The sequence below is a fragment of the Adiantum capillus-veneris genome, chromosome 13, assembly GCF_014529385.1.
Source record: "Adiantum capillus-veneris isolate H3 chromosome 13, ASM1452938v2, whole genome shotgun sequence".
In the NCBI taxonomy this organism is placed as follows: Eukaryota; Viridiplantae; Streptophyta; class Polypodiopsida; order Polypodiales; family Pteridaceae; genus Adiantum; species Adiantum capillus-veneris.
In genome coordinates, this window is record NC_140943.1 from 18,611,494 (window position 1) to 18,624,562 (window position 13,069).

A 13,069-nucleotide genomic window follows, 5' to 3' on the forward strand; every position below is an offset into this window, starting at 1 on the left:
AAGCCCGTTTCCCGGCCACTCGCTCAAGGACATGTTCTGTAATTGGCAAGGGATAATTATCCCTTACGGTTGCCGCATTCACCTTTTTGAGGTTTACGCACACTCGCAGTTTTCCATTCTTCTTGGGAACGACCACAATGGGTGAAACCCAGTCTGTATGTTCAATTTCATAGATGAACTCTACGTCCATCAGCTTATCAATCTCTTCTTTGATTCGTTTGGCAAATGTGTCATTATATGTATAAGGACGTTGTTTGCTAGGTTTTGCATCTGATTTTAAAGGAATTGTATGTTGGCATATTAATGGATCAACTCCTTTAAGGTCTTTATAGGACCAAGCAAACACATCTTTATATTTCGCTAGAAGTTGTGTAAGCTGTGCTTCCTCCTCAGGCTCTAAATCATTAGCTATATAGACCGGCTAAGGCTTTTCACCTGGTTCTGCGAGGTCTATTCTTTTTGCGTTTTCAGGCCCGTCGTAAGATTCTTGGTTGGTTCTCTCCCTGATTGGTGGTGTCAAGATGATTTTTCTTTCCTGGATAGTAAATTTCCTATAGTGAGGTGGTACGTTCATGTTGCCCTTTTCTGACTCCCCTTTACCATCACTATCCTCTTCAGTGGTCCAGATCTCCCTCATAGACCGTTTCACTTCTTGGTATTTCTGTTTACGCTCTAGTTTTGTCCACTCTTGGTATTTTGTTGGTTCTTTTTTTGTTTTTTCAGATTTTTGTGATTTTGTTTGAGCTCGAGCTTTTCTTTCCCGATTCTCTTGTTCTCCCGTTCGTTCTTTTCGATTTTCTGAGAATTTTCCTGATATTTGATCTTTCAAACAATCCTCTGCTTTTACAAGCATCAAATAGTGAGTTTTTCCTTTTATCCTGGGCATCAGGTTCTGTCTCAGTTTATTTTCGGCTCTTTTCTTCCTATAGCATTCTTGGCGTCTAGGGTGTTGATTAGCAAAATCATAAAACTTGATATTCTCGGTTTCATTCCCACGCTCACTGGAGGTGTCCGAACACTCATTATCTGCCTCATCGTTTACTTCCACTTGCTCAGAAGAGTTGTAAAACTCTTCTTGTTCTGGAGGTGCTACCGTCTCTTTTTTTGGCATCACTCTTACCATGTAATAGGGTAGCACATCGTAACCATCCTTATCGCAAAATTTTGTTGTTGGACTGTCGGTAATGGTACATACATCTAACGTTGCCAGTATGTGTTCCCATTCTAGAGGCTCCAAGGCATCTTCAGGGAACGGCTCCGGAATATACTCTTTGTCTTCAATTGCTCTTTCTAAGATGCAATCCTCTTTTCTTAAGCTTCCACAATGTGAAGCTCCGCACATCCATAGCTCTTTTGGTTGCCCCAACCATGCTGGTAGTTCTGATCCTGCTATTGTAGCCGAATCAAACTCCTCCACAGGCGTTTGGTTTACATCCTTGTAACTATGGTCTTTCAAGTGTATTTTAGTTGTCGTCTCGCCATGTCTGAGGTATATGTGGTCATAACCCCAATCTTGGACCATCTTCAGTTGTCGCATGAATGGTCGTCCCAAGATTATCTCATAATTTTTCTTTTTGTCAAAATCGACTATTGCAAATGTATGCTCATACTTGATCCCGCACGAAGTGACAATTACCTTTTCCAAGAGTCCAAGAGGCTTCTCCATGAAACCATCTGCCAACTGCAGCTTCATTCGGGTAGCCCTCAGAGCTGGTTTTCCCCATTTTTTCCAGACTTCCTTTGTGGCGATAGCAACTCCCGCTCCACTGTCAAGAATAGCTTTGGAAACCACTCCTTGGAATTCTACAGGTAGCGTTGTGTTTCCGTCTTCTCCCTCACAATATTCTCCAACCTTATTCAATGGTACCGGCCTAGTGTTTAGATTAGGCCTGTCCAACTCCCTGATTCTTTCTTGTAGTTTCAAGGTGGGGTCTTTTACTCCAAATTTTTGCAGGAATTTTCCTACTGTGGTCCACATGTTTGGCCTTAGCTTTAGGAGTTCTGCTAACGTGATTGTGCATGCCACCGGAGTGGCTAACAGCTCAATCAATCCTTGTGAGTCCATCACCTTGTTAGAAGAAAATCTTTGAGGTGGAATTGCCCTCACTTCCGACTTATCTTCGTTTTCTCCTAGGTAAGAGGGTAAAGTTCTCAAAGAGTCTGGTTGGCTGTGTCCCGAACTAATAGATCCTTGGTCTCCCCCTTGTGAATGCACCTCAAAGTTTATTTGTGATCTTGCCTCAAATTCTTCAATAGGAGGTAGGATCACATTCTTTCCTTTTCTCGTGCTATTCATGTGGTCATTCATTCTATTAGCCTCGTTGGCCTCTCTGATTTGCTTCCATAGATCATCTAGACCATTACCGTCCTTTCCCATTTCTGTCGATATTCTAGGACGGACCCCGTCACTTGCCCCTTCAGTGGTATTGGGCACTATGATAGGCTCTCCTCTAGACTCATATTCATTAGTGAGTCTTTCCTTTGTTTCCTCATGTTTCTCTGTTGTTGGTTGGATAGGGGTTGTAACTGGCACATCATGGCAATTTACCGGTTTTCCCAACGGGTCTTCCATCAATGATTGAGCCGTCTCAATCATCTTTTTACACATATCCAACCTTTGTTTTTCTATTTCCGCATATGGATATGTCATCCATCTTTGCTCTTGGGTCTGGTTTTTTTTAAGCCGAGCTTCATAAGCTCTTAGAAGCGCATCCAGCTACTCGTTTACTTTGTCTGCTAGCACAGATCCTCCTGATCCTGCACTTTTGGGCTCAGCTATTTCCTTTGGTGCTATGGCTGCTGTGGTGTGTGAGCTTAGGCTGGCTAGATCTTCTAACCGCTCCAACCTGTTCTTTGTATGTTTCAACTCATCGGATAGGGCGGTTTGCTCTCGTTCTTTCCTGGCTTTCCTACGCGCCTTTCTTGCCTTCCAAGTGCTTCTCGGATTTTTCGTTTCTGAACTTTGGGCATCTGTCTTTGGTTCTTCTATTATGGGTTTATTCGTCCTTCTTTGGGCTTGGGCCCGTGTCACCGCCTGAACAGGTATGACTGTTTCACTTTCTGATACTCCACTGGAAGGTATTGTTTCCAACAGGTTCAAGGTGGTTTTTGCTCCTTTACTCGGGTTTTTAGGGCAATCGGGAATCAAATGAGTAATTCCACATTCTGGGCAATCCGCATTGACTCTAATGATTTCATCATGGGGACAGTCTCTCAGCCAATGGTCTCCGCCACACTTGTAACAAGGGCCCTTGGGTTGTTGAGGTGCTCCTTGAGCTCCCCGTTGCTGGTAAGTCTGTCTCTGTCCGCCCATGCCTCCATTGGCTATGAACAACAATGTTCGTTCATCTAAGTTATATCTTCCTTCTCCTGCGGCCTGTATAGCAGTTGGAGGTCCTTGATTCCCTATCATGCTCCATGGATCTGGTGTCAAGGGTTCCTCCGGTGGATAATAGATAGGGTTCGCTACATATCCATTGGGATCCTCATAGTATGCATGCATAGGCACCAAAGCCTTTTCTTCTGGTTCAGTTACCGTTGGGGTGTATCTTACACCAACTGGTCGTAATCCTGGTAGGGGTGGTTGTTGCCCCAACACCGGTTGTGGTCTCTCTACACCTACAGGTCCTGGCAAGTTGCCTGCTTGATATCTAGGCATAGGTGGAACTTGAGGGGAAGCTACAGGAGCTTGGGGAGCATAAGGTCTCTCCCTCACATATCCCTTGTTATAGTAACATTCCTCGGTCCCATGGTTTGTCTAGTTTTGTTCAATAGCACACCACTTGGGCGGTTTAGCCTGGGGTTTGGCGTACAAGTTGATCTTTTTTAGCACTTCATCTACAAGTTGTTCTTGGTTTACCGCTATTTCTCCTTTTAGTGTTGTCTTGGAGGACTTGCTCCCACTTTGCTCTGAAGATGAATCGTCATCAAGGTCCTTGAACTCCCCTTCTTTGTAAACCGCACAATTGTCCACAAGGTACAAGGCTTCCTTGGTCAACCCATTCAACGTAGTGCTCCTCTTCATATGTAAGTCTTTTTGGAGATCTGCATTCCTTAGTCCTTGGATGAATATCAGCATAAGTCTGGACTGAGTTGGCAGTTCTTCAACAGGACAGAACTTAACATATCTCTTTAGTCTTAGGGCTGCCTTCCGTACAGATTCTCCATCTTTTTGTTTGAATTTATGGATTTGTGAGACGGTATTATGAGCTATTCCCCTTTGAGAGAATTCCTCAATAAACTCGTCAAACACTTCCTCCATCGACTCAAAGTCTCTACGCTCTACAGAGTCAAACCAAGTTGCAGCATCATCCTCTAGGGTTAGTCCAAACCCTGCGAATTGGGTAGGAAAGTCTAACACCTCTTCAGCTCTAATCACACGTACAAAGGCTGCTACATGATCTCTTGGGTCTCTGTTTCCGGTATATTTCCTGTTTACCCATTTTTGCACTTGAGAAGGTCTAATTCTGCGATGGTCTACAAACCTCATCATGGGATCACCCTTTCCAAGTCTATACCGCTCCTCAGGCCTTCTGTAATAGGCTGGTTCCTCGCCCAACGGTGCTCCTAAGCCATAATTTCTAAAGGTTCTCGCCGGAGGTGGTCCTTCTCTTCGAACTCGTTCCATGGGTGGTCCTCCAAGTTCGGTCGACCCTTGTGTCTTTGGCTTACTCTCTGCTTGATACCTTGAATAGTGTGGTGGTTCTTGCAAATCCTTGAGCCCTCGAGCCGCTGGATAACCCTCTCGGTTTTTGTCTGGTTCCATTGTCGCACTTTGTCTAAGCCATGCCTGCAATGATGGCTGGTTTACTGGTTGGTCTTGGTTGTTGAATGCTCGCGGTCTGGGGGAATGTGATGTAGCGTCATACTCATCTGAGAATGGATTCGTTGACTTACTTGGGGTGTGGACAACTCTCGGCATTTCCTCAGGGGCATATGCTGATGCTCCTGGACCTGTTGCTCTTTCTACTTCCTCTGGGAGAATACGTTGGTATTATCACCCATATCTATCAACAAAAACTATGCCCTTCCCCGTAGCAGTTTCATAAGAGAATAAGTAAAGAACTTTGTCTTTGCTTAGTTCGTCTATGTATGGTTATTTACTGCGAAAGTAAGAGACAATACCCTCGCTCTCGTGTTTGTAGATTCCCACATTCTCGTTATAAGTTGGAACCCTGATTGTTTTCCCTTTAGCCACGTTGTCTCCATATCTGTTGTAATCTATGAAATCATTTTCCCTTTAGCCACGTTGTCTCCATATCTGTTGTAATCTTCATGGTTGCTAACTATTAAATAGTGGTTTCCCTTTTCGTCTCGGAATCTATCTCCATCATCATACACGTGGATTATCTCCAATCTTTGTGCTAGCCTCTCTTCAATACAAATGCACTTGCGACCTCGACAGTCAGAATAGACTAGGGCTTCTCTTGAGTTTGTTCCCTCCAAGAAGATCACGGTAAGCTTGGAATCATTCGAAGGATTTTGGGAGGTACTTCCTCCTCGCATAGGTCCCTCATAGGTGAAACTTCCTGGCTGTTGGCTCCCCATCATGAAGAAATATTTTTCTGACGACGTGTCAGTATCACTACCTTCCTCAATAATTGGTGCTAGCGGATCTAACCTTGCCTGAGTTACACTCTCTTCAGTGGACACTACGCTAACTTGGTCACCTGCCACTTTCTAGTCTCTAACAATGTATCTTCCTGATCTTAAATTCATCAAACTTATCAATGCAACTTATCACAAGTTCAACCACTAACCTAGCAATGGATCAGTTTCTGCATAACGTCTTGCTTTGTTGCTGAATATACTTGTACACAAGAGTTTTAATTTCGGCAATTGGATCAACGCATTTATCTGCTGGAGGTGATCTTAGTAATGATTGGTATAACTGGGGAGTTAATCTCAACCACTACTGTATTCTATACACTGTTGATGTTCCTGATTAGGTTGCTAATCTGAAACAATACCCTTCCTTGATGTTGGCCAATTTACGTGAAAAAGCTTGAATTCAGTATTTGCTTTGTCAAATGGGCAATCACGGTCCAATTTTACCTCTGAAAGAAGTTCTAGAGCCCTTAAGCCAAATAGAACCTCACTGTCTAGGCCAAGTCAAATTTTCTCTCCAGATTGCCCCAATAGACATCCTACGCGTAGGATGTCTCCTGCTGCATTTAGCCTAGATTTCTGCACTGTATTTTCCCCTTGTTGTGCTGAGCTTACAACTATTTTTACTTTTTGATTTGGACTTCTAGAAGCTGGTCAATGAGTCAGAAATCTATTCCGACGGCCTGGTGATGGTGTTGATCAGTCTAATCAACTCCAAATTGGACCAAAATTGACTAGCAGGATTGCCTTAGGCTATATAACCCCTTACAATGCTCAAAGTCCAATTATGGCTTCACTTTCTTGCATTAGACATCCTACGCGTAGAATGTCTTTTTCTTCAAAATGGCTTTAAACTCAAGACTTCAGCTCTTATTGAGCTGCTGATCATCTTGGTATACTCAGATTTCAATTTGGAGTCCTAAATCACTCAGTAGACATACTACGCGTAGGATGTCTTTTTGGCCTGCTTGACCGCAGATTTGTTCCACAGCTTCCCCTTGATGTCAGTATCCCAGTGGTATGCTTAGATCTCAGTTTGGATGTCAAAAGTCTCAAACTTCTGCTGTTTTTCTTCTTTCAGTCAAAAGTGCTAAAGTCCACTTTGAACCCAATTTTCTTACCCGAATGAGGTGAAGACCCTTTCAGTCACTCAATATATCATGCAAGGCACACTCATGCAGCCATCTTAAGGTTTTGGTTTCAAGTTGATGCTTTTGCACTAATTGGGTAGGATCTCTATCAATTTCAGTCTATGTGGCCTTATCCTGTCAAGAGATGGCCAAATTTCCCCTTTGCAGTTGATATTAGGGTAAACCCTACCTTCAGAACACACTGGTCACCTCAAAATTCCAAAATTCCTCCCAGATTGGCCTGTAGACATACTACGCGTAGGATGTCTCCTGGCTTAAAATTAAAGTTTTTCCTGGCAGGAATGCTGCTGATGCTCTTTAGGCCTATCAGAAACACTCACAGTTTTCTTTGGACTTCGATTAGGCTTTCAACCACACTTTTGCGTATTTTTGCGTCTTTTACAAACTTGTAATGATTCTACCAAGCTAGTATATATGCATGAAATGCTCTAGATCTGAATCATGATGTTCTACTTACTCTACTCCTACCTACCATGAAGAAATGGTGATAATTGGTGTTTTTGGTTGCCTTTTGGCCTCTCCGGACTCTCAAGCTCTCTTCACACCGCTTCTCCCACTCCCTGTTCCTACTCTAGAACTCGACTACTAACTAAAAAACTTCCTAAGTGTACCTCCTCTACCTCAGTCGAAGGATCTAGGCCAGACACACGCTTCCTAGACTCCCTCTAAGACCTAGAGAGTCCTCCATCCTCTGATCCTATCTAAATGTAAAGCGAGACTCTTGGCAAGCCAAAAATCCCAATCCTCAAGGATTAGTCTCGGTCACCTACCTAAGGTTTTCGTCCCCGGCAGCGGCGCCAATGTTGGACGGATACGCCGCGGCGGACGCCAGCACAGCGAGAACTCACCTAACAAGTAATGTCAGCTAAGGACGAAGCTCGACCCGCAAGCGCGTGGAAGCAAGCATAAGGTGTCAACTTACACTCGACCAACTCCTAACTAGTTCCTACAGAGGCCCCTACCAATTGTCTAAGTCACAGTCTTCAAGAGAACAAAAGAGGATGCTTCCTAAAATGCTTGCTAGAGCCGAACACCTATCAAACACTTCGGAAACACCACAGAACTTGAAGGAGACCCTACGAATACCTATAGGCCACTCTCCCTAAGGTCTGTGAACCAAAGTCACGACCCAAAACACCCGGTGCAGAAACACGTAGGATGTCTGGCCGAAATCTGCAGGTCTTCGTTTCCGAAATCTGAAGTTCCTAATGTGTGGTTCTACTCAATGTGAACGTGTGGATATGCTGCAATGCAAAATCGGACAACGTATGCTCACCCAAACAACCGATGAAGCTCGTAGAAGAAGCTCCCGAAGCCGGACCCTATGCACACAATGTTGGTATCGGCTCGTAGCTCTAGTCGGGGGCAACACGCTGCACTTCTCCGCACTCGATTCCGACCACCGTAGCACACGTAGCATCAAGACAAAGCTCACACTCTCTCTCACGTACACAGTACGCTCACTCACAAACTTAAACTTGTTTAAAATGACAAAAGGTCCTTCATTAAGGTCAAAAAGTGATATATATACCTTACAACTTCTCAAACCCTAAAGTTCCAAAATCATCCATCTACTCCTTCTAACTATCAAAACTGGGATACAATCTGGAAACTTCTGTAAGTCCCAATATTTACAAGGTGAAAAACCGGGTTTTTCTCAATGAATGACTAATTACAAAAAATAATAATCCACTGAGTAGTTAGATGCCGTGGGGTGTGTCCAGCTTCTAACAGAGGCCACTTACAAGTTGGCCAAAAAGTTAGAGAGAGAAGACCCCCTACCCCCCTACTTTTCAAATGGTTTACCCCCCCCTTCCCTACTTTTTAAATGGTTACCCCCCCCCCCCCTTCCCCCTACCTTTTTAGGGGTCAAAGGTGGAGGAGACCCTACCAAAATAGCCCCATTCAAAGCCTTTGTCCCCCTTAATATTGGCAGGCTTCCTTAAATTAGGGATTCTTACAAGGCCCATGGGGAGTCCATTTTTTTCCTAATGGAAGTTTCGCGTTGTTTCAACGATTCTTTCCCGATCAGTCTCTGTCGTGCCCGAAGAGGTTAGGGTTTTTTCGGTTGATCTAAACCCGAATTGGAGGTCATAGAGGTGTTCTTTTAGTTTAGGGTTAACCTCCCATCAAGTCTTGTAGCAAATAGTTGGGTGGCTGATGCTTACGGACCCTTTTCAGTTTCTTACCTGCGAAGCCACATTGCCATTTTTTGAAGTTTTTCGTGACAAAGAGAGTGTAGAACAAGATAAGCTCATAGTAACGAGTCTACCTCTCATATCTGGTGCTGATCGGTGTTTTGTGTGTGTCATATAGAGTCGCAGAAGGTCCGATCGTTCTAGGTTTCTCAAGCTCTCTCTCACTTATGAATAGTGAAAATGAGCTATTAAGTGGGCCCAAAAGAACTTATATCGGGGTTCCTGGACCTCTTTTTACCAAATTTGACATGTGCTCCTATTTTGTTGTGAAATATACTTTAGGCTCAAAAATTTCTTCATTTGGACTCCGGTTGCTTTGTTTTCGAAAGATTTGTCATTTAGACAAAAATTGTCCAATTTGGCTTTCCGCAACTTTTCACATATTTGCACCCCGTCTTCACCATAAGCTGTCAATCACTTATTGATCACTCTTATATTTTTCTTTTGTCCCCATGTTGTCATTTCACTTGCTTTTTCTATTTTTCTTTTTTTGGCTAAACAATAATCAAAAATAAAGGAAAATATCTAACTTGATCCGAAAATTATCAAAAAATCAAGATAATTAGGTAATAGCATGACAAACCACTATATACATCTATCCGTAGTATTTTTGGCTAGATTACTCCATTTTCTCACTTTTTATGCATGAAAACTGTGATTTTTAGATATATACACACACCTAGAGGCTCATCTACTCGAGTTTACCAAAATACTCACAACTAAACGCAAAAGCCATAAAATCAAGGGAAACAATGCCCCTTTTTTAAAAACATTTGTAGCTTGTCGGTTCCTCGCCCCTTCCTAGTCGAAGTCCTCCTGAAAAACAGTGTTGCGTCCTCAGGCATATGCTGTGTATGGGCTTAAAAAAGTGCTAATGATGGCCATGTAATGTGGCCCTATATGCATACTCAAGCAATGCATGGAAAAATTAATGATGTGCAAGAGGAAGGTATAAGCCTAATGCTTATTGGCAGTTGATGTTGAAGCTTTGTATGGAACTATGCTCCTGGGGAAGTCATCTAAACAATAAGCTCTCTAGTATTCTTGTTCTTTCTTTAATGGTCAATAGAGTTTGTGAAGCCATGTTGCTCAGTGTTTTGGTATCTGTGATTGTTCTTTACCTAGGTCTCCATTTTTGAACCTTGGGTATGAGTCGATTGGAACTTGCCATTTGTTGTTTATAGAAATTGTGCACTGGCAGTTCTTGAGGTTGTTGCTTTCGAATCTAGATTTTGGTATGGCGGCTTTGAGCTCTGAGTAGCTTCTTTGGTACCCATATCTGTTTTTGGCAAGAGTTTGGTTTTGGCTTCTTGTCTGTATGAGATGTCATTGGAGAGTTAACTGCAATTTATTGTTGCTCCTCCTCCCTGGTCAATTGATCCTTCTTGAACCAAATCTGCTTGATAGTTTTGTTGTACAGGCCATGTTGTTTTTGTTGGGGTGTGCTTTGGTGACTTTTGTTCTTTGGATTATGATATATCATGCTCCCAATGTGTACTAGATCCTTTGCCTTATGGAATTTCTCTTCCTGCCTTGAATTTCTCTTTGGATTCCATTGTGGGTCAATGGGTGCTTATAAGGGCTGCTTTCCTTTGTCCGCCAGCTACAGTGCTGATTGTTTGTTTTTCGCTCTTGTAGCAAAAGGAACTTGTCATTTTTCCGAATCAGATTGTATACTCACAGTGTTTTGACTCCAGTCAAGTTGTACATTATATCTTCTTTTCCAAGGTTTCCCTAGCAATAAGGCATGTTGTGTGCACGTATCTTCTATGTTGGTTGACCTGTACTATGAGCACTGTCCATCCCAAAATCTTAATCAAATGTTCTGAATAACTTTGGAGTTCATGTTTCGTCTCCTGTAATTGGTTGTCAAGTTGAAGTTGCTTGTAAAGGTTGTAGGAGATCAAGTTTCATTGAGCTCCCAAATCAAGTATCGATGTTTCCTTCACTTGACTGTGTCCAATTTTGACATCAATTTCACGCTCCTGTATGGTATTGTTGTCAAATTTTGTGACCTGAATTGCAATTATTTTCAGAGGTGGTCCATGTTGTTGTTGCCGTCGAAGAAGTTTCTTTTTTGCTATCCTTTCCTTCACCTCTGCTTGAGCTTCTGCAATAATATTCTATTTTTCTTGCGTCTGTTTCTTTGCGTGATGGATTTGTTGGAGCATATTTGGGGTTAGTGGTAGATGAAGTCTTTTTAGTCGACAACCACTAATCCAGTTAGGCATTTCCTCCCCATCCAACGTAGCAAGCTTGACAGTCCCACTTGGTGATAAGTCTTTAATCACAAAGGGTCCCGTCCCTCGCTTTTTAAGTTTCTTTGCATGTTGTTTTAATGTGTAAACCAAGACATAATGGCCTGTTTTGAATTTTTTGGACCGTACATGCTTATCAAAAAATTCTTTTTGACTTTTTTTTTGTGCATAGATAAAAGCTACTACTTTCAAGTGAATCCAATCTAGCTTTTCAAGGTCATCTATACGTGAGGACATTTCATAACCTGTACACTCTAGACATTTTGTTGCTCTTAGGATTGGGATTAAGAATTCTATAGGCAGTATAGCATCAAGTCCAAACACCATGTTGTACAGTGTTGTGCCTATCGAGGTTTTGTAAGCAATCCTATATGCCCATAAAGTTGAATTTAGTTTCAGATCCCAATCCGCTCTAGACTCTGACACTATCTTAGTTAAGATTGTGCATAGAGTCTTATTTGTAGCTTCTGCTTGGCCATTAGCCTGTGGGTGGTAGGGAGCTAGGGAGATGACTTCTTATGAACTATCATGAAGTCTTCAAGAATATTTTCAATTATCTCATTTATGAAATGTGTGCCTCGATCACTTACAATTTCTATAGGTAGACCATATCTAACAAAGACATTTTCGTATAGAAATTGTGCAATAGTCTTGTCATCAGCCTTTTTCGTAGCTTTAGCTTCTACCCATTTTGTGAGATAATCTATGGCTACAATGATGTACTGGGCATGTGTTTTGTAAGCAGGGGGTGATATTGGTCCTACAAAGTCTATTACCCACTTGGAAAAGGCTCTGACTCCCATCATTGGATGTAAGGGTATCTCATCTCGTTTTATTGGTACGTTGGTTCATTGACAAGACTCACATCGTTTTGTATACTTGTTTGCATCCATATGTAATGTTGGCCATCATATTCTTGAGGTGAGGACAATTTTTGTTGTCTTTTCCCCCGAGAAATGGCCTCCACTAATCCCTCCATGTGTTTGTTCTAGGATTGGAACGTACATGTTCTCCGTTGCACATAGCCTAAGTTGGTTATCCTTTCCTCTTTTATAAAGTTGATTTTCAATAAGAGTAAAATCACGAGCCTCTATTTATATCGTTCTCTATCATGCTTTGGTGATATTTTCAGGAAACGTCTGTCTTTCCAAGTAGTCAACAATGTATTGACTCCATTCTGGCATAAGTGTTATTTGAAACAATGTCGCATGTTCAATGGGCGGGCTGATCTGCATTTGACGCAACTAGTGACATATTCATGAACATCAATGCGCATAGTCGACCAATACACTCCTAATTGTCGCAATTGTTGGAAAGTTTTTGTGGCTAAACAATGGAACTTTAACGCATGGATATGCGCTTCTAGCAAATATGTTTCATATTCCTCAGGGTTTATGCACACTCTTAGGATGCCATCCGAGCCTAAATTATATAAACGTCCTTCGACCAGGTGAAAGTTCTTAGCTTGGAAAATCGTTCTTTGCTTAAGGTCTAGGTCCATTTTGTCAAATTCCCCGCCTTGTGATAGTATCTTGACGATCTCTTGGGACCACTTAGGTACCATTTCTATATTGAAATAATTTGTGGAAATGCCATGTTCCAAGATAGTATGCCCCAAGATTCGTCCTTGTCTTACCATGAAAACACATTTTTTTTGGGTTAAGGCAAATCCTATATGTCCTGCATTTCTCAAATACCTTTCTAAGGTGTTCCACATGTTCCTCTCTTTGCAGAGAGTGTACACATAGGTCATCCATATTGATTTCCAAGAAATTCCTCAAGTACTCCTTGAAGGCATGTGCCATCAATCTTTGAAATGTGGCAGATGCATTTGTTAACCCAAATGGCATGACCT